The sequence below is a fragment of the Zophobas morio genome, unplaced genomic scaffold, assembly GCF_036711695.1.
Source record: "Zophobas morio isolate AGI-343-1 ecotype UQ-CSIRO unplaced genomic scaffold, CSIRO_AGI_Zmor_V1 ptg000014l, whole genome shotgun sequence".
Classification (NCBI taxonomy): Eukaryota; Metazoa; Arthropoda; class Insecta; order Coleoptera; family Tenebrionidae; genus Zophobas; species Zophobas morio.
This window is the reverse complement of record NW_026972119.1, coordinates 22,541,026-22,550,317: the sequence shown is the minus strand read 5'-3', so window position 1 is coordinate 22,550,317 and position 9,292 is coordinate 22,541,026. Positions and strand designations below refer to the sequence as shown.

Genomic DNA, 9,292 nt, shown 5'->3' with positions numbered 1-9,292 from the left:
TTCTTTGACCTGTAGCCGTACTTACACTCGTTTATTTTCCTTATTTTATCAACTGTTCGATTTAAAATTTCTCAAGCTTGCACTTTTTCGTTCCGTTTTTTTAAATTTATTTGATTTTTTAATTTTATGTTTTTTTCAATTTTTGTTTTTCGAACTTTTCGATTTGCAATTTTTCAATTTTTTTTTTGTTCTTCAATTTTACAACATGCAACTCTTGGAGTTTTCACTTTTCAGTTTTAATTTTATTATTTTTATTTTTTCAAAGCGAAATTTTTCAATACCTCAATTTTTCAGTTCTTAAATTTAGCAATTTTTCGATTTAAAATTTCCCTAGTTTAGAGAAACATTGTACGAGGTGAAAATTTGCAAAGTTAACAAAATTTACAGGAGATTAATAATTGCCACACTTTATCAACGATTCAAACAAAGAGTTTACATTATGTCAAATTATATCATGATCTAAGTGATTGGTTACTTCAAAAAAAAAAAACAATTTACTTTGAGAGTTTAAAATATCGCGAACTGGTTACCCCAACAAAAGCGAAGGAAAAAGCGTCTCGGTGATATTATTAATCTCTAGCGTCGCGAGGATGGACCTCTATCAATCTGTAGCGTTGTGAGGGCATGCCTCCATTAATTAATCAATCTGTAGCGTTGTGATGGCATGCCCCGATGAATTAATCATGATAACGATGATAACCACCTAAGGGAAGAAAATATCATAACCCCCGCCAGTTCTCAGTATAATGAACTTGTTTAACTGCCGTAAATGAACAATTACCAATCTTGTGTGAAGAATTAAGAAGTGTTATAATGTAACGCTTACGTGTATGCATCCAGAAGCTTATTCGATTGCTTATTTGTAATTAAACGATAAGGTGTTTTCCTGACTACGTGAATTTCATGAAATCTTCTAGCAAGTGGTTTATTTAAATAATCCTGATTGTTAAATTGTGTTTGCACTGGCTGACTATTAAGAAAAACTAACTTGATTGGTGAATTTACAAACAATGAAACAAATTTACAGCACGTGTTTCGCGTTCGATCGTAAGTCCGCATTTCTCCGATTAAAAGGGCGCAAGAATTAACCGCGCGGGTTGGGGACAACAAGAGTGACGTCAGTTACGATTGATTGTCGTTAAACAAAGGCTTTCTCCCGTTTTATTAACTACCAAACTAACTAATTTAAACCTAGCGCTTACCACGTGGTTACACTCCAGTCAACAAGCACATTCAAAATGATTCTACGATCGACCCCATGCACCTTCTCTACCAACCCCCTAGCTCTGTCACTAAAATCTCCCTAGCGCTACGTGCTGCCATCTAACTCAATAATCATGCAAACTAACCCCTAAGCGCAACGTGCATTAAACCCGACATGCTTATGTTTGACGATTTCGTTTTCGTGATTGTTTTTTTTTTTCAAATTCGAACTATTCAAATGTGATTTCGCACAAAGTTTTCAGTTTTTCGTTTCGGTTTTCTATTTTCTTTATTTTTGCAATTATTCGGTCTTTCATTGTTCTAATTTTATAATTTTTCTCTTTTTCACTTTTTGGATTTTTCATTGTCTCGATATGCAATTTTTGTAGTTTTCGTTTTAAATATGTAATGATAATTATAAAAAATTTCACTTTTTAATTTATTCGATTTTTCATTTATCAATATGTAATTTTTCAATTTACCGATTCGATTCGTTTTTTCTGCTTTCCAGTTTTTCGATTCATTAATTTTTTTCGGTTTATAGTTTTCAATGTTCCAATTTTTCATTGCTTCAGTTCTTCGATTTGCAATTTTTCGATTTAACGATTTTTTAGTTTTTCGATTTTAAATTTTTCTATTTTCCAACTTTTCGAATAAAAAAAATTGAAAAATGGTAAAACTTTGAAAAATCTAGAGATTAAAAATTGAGAAATTTAAAAACTGGAAAATTGAGCAATTTAAAAATCGAAATTATAAGAAACTGTGAAAATGGAAATTAAAAAATCGGAAAAATGAAAAATAAAAATCAAGAACTTGAAGTCGAGAAATTGAAACATGGTCCAAAATTAAAGTTGATAAAACGAAAAATTATCATCGAAAAATTGGTCGAAGGCAAATAAATCCAGATTTTTCCAACAATTATAATTCATTAGTTTTTTTTTGAGTCACCCTGTTTAAATAATTCTAAAAACTATGATTCCATGAGTGTTTTGCATATTTCGGAGAAGATTTATTTAATTAACATTTTGAAATGACGTTAGGAATACATAACTCAGGTTTTTCTAAATGTTGTCACTATAGTTTTATAATTATACTTAAAAATTGTCTTTACAGATTGGTCAGTACTTGATGACGTTACCCCAACACCTTGAACCTTTCCTCTTCAGAGAAAACCCGTCTCTGACTTGTGCCCTTAGGGCCGTCGATCAAGAATATAGCACTCTCTGGCTCGCGTCTTCCTCAAAATCGTTGCAAGAGGGACCTGTCAAGGTTTCTGCGACCGGATTTTATCCATCTGTGAGTTAAGTCAACCAGCTAGTCGCCAATTAGCGCACGACATAGGCATAACATAGAACGATAAAGTAGACATTTTGACAATTTGTCGCCCCTAGGTTACCTAAACAACGTTCTCCAAGACCTAGGGATTTCACTCAGCGAAAACCTGCAGCAGTTGGCCACCCTGCTCAAACTCCTCAACGACCAGTGCCACTCCGGCACCTCAACGCAAAGGAGATGACTGATTAATTAATTAATATCTAGAGATGGTGAGAAGCCCAGCAACAGGTAAAATTCTAATAAAAGTTCTAAAGATTACAGAAATTCAAGCATTGTAAAGCTTCTGGAGATTCTAACAGTTCCAAGGTCTCCAAATTCGAAAGATTCAAAAGGTTTCAAAACATTCAAAGATTCTAAAGACTCCATACATTCTAAAGACCTTGACGATTAAAAATTGCACATTGTGAATACACTAAATATTCTAAATAAACTAAAGTTCTAAGATTCTAAAAAAACAAAATCTTAAAAATTTTAAAGTTCCTCAAGATATTAAAGAATCCAGAAATTCTAAATATTATAGATCTTCTAAAGACTAAAGACTTTAAAGATTCCAAACTCTTTTCGATTGGAAATTCTGATAGTTAATAATTATTGAGGCATATAGATTTTAGAAAATTTGCAAGTGGTTTTAGAAATTTCGTAAAATCTCGAAATTGTAGACAAAGATTCGGTGTGTTTTAGAATGTCTGAGAAATATGGAAATCATAAACACTTTACTGAATTTCTAAAAAAATTTCCAACATTGTGTAAGGATTCCAAGGCTACCAAAAACCCAAAGGACTAAAAGGATTTTAGGAATACCAAAAATTCCGGAGATTCCCCGATTCCAAGTATTTTAAAAACTGTAAAAATGCTTAAAATCCCAAAAATAAAAAAAATTCTATCTATAGATGCTGAGGAGCTTAGAAAAATCGAACATGTAAAGGTTTCACAGATTGGAGAAAATCTAGGAATTCTGTAGATTCTATGGGTTCCAAAGTTTCCAAAGGTTCGAAAGATTGAAAAATTCTAGATATCCTAAAGACCTTAAAGATTCTATACAGAGAAATTGCGAACTGTAAATGGACTAAAAATTCTAAATAATGTAAAATTTTTATTACTTCTGAAGTGTCCAAAATTTCCAAAGGTTGGAAAGACTCTAAGGATTCTGAGGACTCTAAAATCACGGAAGACCCTTTCTTGGATTGAAAATTCTATTGTTTAGACAACATTGTAGTTTTACAAAATCTACAAAAGTTTAGAAAGTATAAAAAATCTGGAAGTCTTGAAAATTTCAAAATTCGGACATATTTGGAGGCCAATGGTTTTAGAAATTTTTAAAAAACTGGAAATTCTGGACATTCCGTATATTTTCGAATATCTGAAAAAATCGAGCTAATCTGGAAATTCCGGAAAATTTAGAAATTAATTAATTAATATCTAGAGATCCTGAGGAGCCTAGAAAAGGTAAAACTCTGAAAGTTCTAAAGGTTACAGAAATTTTAGTACTGTAAAGCTTCTGTAGATTCCAATGTTTCCAAGGTCTTCAAATTCAAAATGTTTCAAAACATTCAAAGATTCTAAAGACTCCATACATTCTAAATACCTTGACGATTAAAAATTGCACATTGTGAATACACTAAAAATATTCTAAATAAACTAAAGTTCCAAGATTCTAAATATATGAAAGAACCAACAAAATCTTAAAAATTTTAAAGTTCCTCAAGATATTAAAAAATCCAGAAATTTTAGAAATTCTAAATATAGATCTTCTAGTAGTGTGCAAAATTTTCAAAGATTAGAAAGACTGCAGATTTTGAAGACCCCAAAAACTCTTTTTTCGATTGGAAATTCTGAACTTAATGATTATCGAGGTCTATAAATTTTAAAAAATTTGTAAAAGTGGTTTTAGAAATTTTGGAAAATCTCGAAATTTTGGACGGACAGTCTGCGTGTTTTCGAATATCTGAAAAATATGGAAATCATAAACACTTTACTGAATTAAAAAAAAAATTCGAACATTGTGTAAGGACTCCAAGGCGGCCCAAAAACCCAAAGGATTAAAAGGATTTTAGGAATATCAAAAATTCCAGAGAATATTTTAAAAATTGTAAAAATGCTAAAAATCCTAAAAATAAAAAAAATTCTACCTAGAGATGCTGAGGAGCTTAGAAAAATCGAAAATCTAAAGGTTTCACAGATTGGAGAAAATCTGGGAATTCTGTAGATTCTATGGGTTCCAAAGTTTGCAAAGGTTCGAAAGATTGAAAAATTCTAAATATCCTAAAGACCTTAAAGTTTCCATACAGAGAAACTGCAAACTGTAAATGGATTAAAAATTCTAAATAATGTAAAATTTTTATTACTTCTCAAGTGTCCAAAATTTTCAAAGGTTGGAAAGACTCTAAGAACTTTGAGGACTCTAAAAACTCTGAAGATCCTTTTTTGGATTGAAAATTCTATTGTTTAGAGAGCATTAAAGTTTTACAAAATCTGTAAAAGTTTAGAGAATATAAAAAATCTGGAAGTCTTGAAAATTTCAAAATATTTGGCGGCCAATGGTTTTAGAAATTTTGAAAAAACTGGAAATTCTGGACATTGCATATATTTTCGAATGTCTAAAAAAATCGGGCTAATCTGGAAATTCCGGAAAATTTAGAAATTAATTAATCAATATCTGGAGATCCTGAGGAAAGGTAAAACTCTGAAAGTTCTAAAGGTTCCAGAAATTTTGGCATTGTAAAACTTCTGGAGATTCAAAGATTCTAAAAACTCCAGACATTTTAAAGACCTTGAAAATTAAAAATTGGACATTGCGTATACACAAAATATTATAAATAAACTAAAGTTCTAAGATTCTAAATATAAAAAAGAAACGCAAAATCTTAAAAATTTTAAAAATCCGTAAGGTATTAAAGAATCCAGAAATTCTAGAAATTCTAAACATTATAGATCTTCTAGTAGTGTGCAAAATTTTCAAAGATTCGAAAGACTATAAAGACTTTCGGTAAGTTATATTTTAAGGGTTCTTATTTAACGTAAGCCCATTTTTCCTCCTTTAACGTATTAGTGATTCACTAGTGGCAATCAGTTTTTATAACATCTTATCGGAGAAAAAGTGTGACTGCAGCACTTTTTAGTTATCGAAATCTGATTATTTTGCGTTTTACTTGGTGGTTAGCTGTTAATATTTATAATTTATAAATGTAATCGGGAAATTACCAGAAGTGAGGAACACATAACACATCGTATTAAAAAATCACAGCAAATCAGTACTTGGTGTTGTAATATTTGTGGAGTGAACAGAATTGCAAGAGCTGCTCTAATGTGCTAGATTCTGTTACAAGTTCTTCTCTGTCGAATCTGGTCTTGACGATATGTTACATACAGTTTTTTCTATTTATGTTGATCCTATTATGGATACTTTGGATGCTCAAATTGTGCCGCTGTTACCCGGAAAAATCACAATGAAGATTTAAATGTTGCTCATGATTGCTGTTTGGGAGTATCAGAAATGTATATCATATCAGCGAATGCTTGAGAAAATGAAAAAGATGTGTTTGTTGAAATTCCATAGCAATTACAGTCTCCCAAAGAAAATTTTTGTCTTAAAAGCGAATCGGCGAAATGTCCGTTTACGTTTACAAGTTGAAGATAACGTACCTGATATTCTTGTTTATTCTGGTACCGATATTGACACCGACGTCTCCCCAGAGCTGGAAGATTCTGATGTGGACTCGGAACTGTAAAAACCACCTACATAATTATATGTATTAAATAGGTTTAGAATGTTACGTACCCATTCAATTGTTTTATTCGTTTCATCGCCTGAGCCACTTGCCTCTCCGTTCGGAAATATATCATGACTTTTTGTGGGTCGCAGTACAGGTTTAACATAATGCCCCGCAGTCCCTCCTCATAAAATTCCTTTATATTACAGGGCATTAAGTATAAATTTAACATATTTAGATCGTCCGGTATAATCAGAATTGCATCTGACGAAATTTCAATCGTCCCGTAGTATTCACGACCAAAGGCCACAGTTTTCACGTTCGACACTTTCATCGTTTGCTTGTCTTTGCGACGCTGCTACACCTCCCGCAGTGAATCTATTAGTGCTTTTGTCTCTGCAAAAAATAAGAGGTGCGGGTTTGGAAAAAATTGCGTTGTAAAAAAACTCAGTTGAAAAAACACGTATAACACGCTTCTGTTTTGTAAAATCTAGTTTTTCCAATTCCTGTTGTTCTGAGTTGGTGTTTTAAAATAATGCATTTGAATTGATGTAAAATTGGGCACTCGAACCTCTTGATACTTGATAGCAGAAAAGCCATTAACAATTCACTGCTGTCTTTGATATTTCGATGCGTATTCTGGTTCTGAGGGTCAGCACCTTGTTTAGAATTACTTATATACGGTGGCTCAAAACAATTTATGCGTAAGGCAGTTTATTTTATTTATCAAATCAAAAACGGTTCACCCTATTTTCCTGAAATTTTGACAATACAGTACTGTTGGTATTAGTATCACCACAAAATTTTGTAATAGAAAAACTCACCTGAAACATACGCATAGCATGTTTCTTTATAGTGATTATCGTAAAAAAATCAAATTCGCAAATTCAAATTTTCTAATTTTTGGAAAAAATTGGTTCTCTTGTACTGTGAGCACTTTTTTAATCTACTTGTTTTAACAAAGCATGAGTGTCAGTTAGAAAAGTTTATGTAATTCTTCTTATTCTAATTTCAAAAATACTTATGTGAGAGTTAAAATCACAAGTGAATTATTAAAAGATTGGTAAAGAAATACACGTTCAATAAATTCATGTCATATTTAAATTTATACGATGGCATACCTGATTGTCAAATTGACATTTATGACATCAAGTCAGCAGTTGGCATCTGCAGACAGTAGACAAAAAAAAAGGGAAAAATCACTAGAATATTTACTTAGTTTTTCTTCATATTTTTAGCTGCTGTTTTATATCTTTACAATGTTCTTTTAAGACATTTTGAAATTTAACGCTTTAGCCACTTAAAATTTTAAAGGAACCGATTCGCTATTTCAAAGATTATACATTACAAAAGTCAGCAGACGGACAAACCACAGATTAACAGAGAAGGAAAATCTGCATTGTCGTCTTCTACAAGTTGTGACACGCCAAGACAACATGAAATTCAATATTTGTTACAATTACCTCATTATCATTATAATTAAAAATTTCTAATTTTTTTCAATAAAGTAACAAAAATATCAGGAAAAACCGATAGATTTTTGAAAGTTTGTCTTTGACGAAACGAAAATTCTAACAAAGGTGATTTTTCGAAAATCCACAGCTGTCTTTGATCGTGTTTTTTACTGCTCTCTCTTATTTATTAGTTGTTACTTTGCATCTAGAAGGCTAAAATATTCAATGTCACGCCATGACATACAGAGATACCAAACAATGGAAAATAAATAGATAATTAAAACAAATTTGTAACACCATTTTGAAAAAAAATTCTAAAACTGTGGCAAACATTTCAAACTTGTTTTTTAAGTAGCGGGATTTTTATGCCCTTTGAGAAATTCCACTAGCGTGAATTGTAACATCAATATTATGGTCCCAGCAGTTTCTTCTGAACCTTGGCGTCAAATTTTCTTACTTTCATGCAACTGAGATTTGGACAATAACCTCCCTTTACGAAACAATTTTTTGTTTCTATACGAATTTATACCTGTAGAAATGTGTGCTTGGGGTGGATTCGCCGCCGAGTTCTTCCCATTTTTATTGCTTTCGTCGTTGGTCGCCGCCTCCTCCAGCTCCTTCCTCGGTTTCTTAATATATTGAACGTTGTCGTCGTCAGACATTTTCCCCTACAAAAACCAAACAATAAAAACAATGTAACAAAAATTTCGTTTGTTTAAAAATGGCACGTTTCGTAAGAGTTATGACAACTGACAGCCCCCCTCTCATAATCAGGCAGTTCCCGCAGTGCCGCCAACCCCAAGTTTTTATTTACCATTTCTTTAACCTGTGGCCGTACTTACACTCGTTTATTTTCCTTATTTTATCAACTGTTCGATTTAAAATTTCTCAAGCTTGCACTTTTTCGTTCCGTTTTTTTAAATTTATTTGATTTTTTAATTTTATGTTTTTTTCAATTTTTGTTTTTCGAACTTTTCGATTTGCAATTTTTCAATTTTTTTTTTGTTCTTCAATTTTACAACATGCAACTCTTGGAGTTTTCACTTTTCAGTTTTAATTTTATTATTTTTATTTTTTCAAAGCGAAATTTTTCAATACCTCAATTTTTCAGTTCTTAAATTTAGCAATTTTTCGATTTAAAATTTCCCTAGTTTAGAGAAACATTGTACGAGGTGAAAATTTGCAAAGTTAACAAAATTTACAGGAGATTAATAATTGCCACACTTTATCAACGATTCAAACAAAGAGTTTACATTATGTCAAATTATATCATGATCTAAGTGATTGGTTACTTCAAAAAAAAAAAAACAATTTACTTTGAGAGTTTAAAATATCGCGAACTGGTTACCCCAACAAAAGCGAAGGAAAAAGCGTCTCGGTGATATTATTAATCTCTAGCGTCGCGAGGATGGATCTCTATCAATCTGTAGCGTTGTGAGGGCATGCCTCCATTAATTAATCAATCTGTAGCGTTGTGATGGCATGCCCCGATGAATTAATCATGATAACGATGATAACCACCTAAGGGAAGAAAATATCATAACCCCCGCCAGTTCTCAGTATAATGAACTTGTTTAACTGCCGTAAATG

At 31.8% G+C, this 9,292-nt stretch overlaps 1 protein-coding gene across 6 annotated transcripts in view; it reads right to left on the bottom strand.

The window, feature by feature from the left end:
• LOC135128656 (transducin beta-like protein 3) overlaps positions 1-9,292 on the bottom strand; it is a 29,751-nt gene that overhangs the window by 13,277 nt on the left and 7,182 nt on the right. For 3 of the 6 annotated variants that reach the window (XM_064055629.1, XM_064055630.1, XM_064055636.1), the window contains exons 4-6: positions 8,232-8,370; positions 6,317-6,644; positions 6,181-6,260 (exon numbers count right to left, since the gene is read on the bottom strand). The gene's annotated coding sequence lies outside the window, so the exon portion shown is untranslated. Of the gene's footprint in view, positions 1-826; positions 1,342-6,180; positions 6,261-6,316; positions 6,645-8,231; positions 8,371-9,292 lie in introns of those variants that run through there. The other 3 variants (XM_064055632.1, XM_064055631.1, XM_064055633.1) reach the window with 3 other exon arrangements.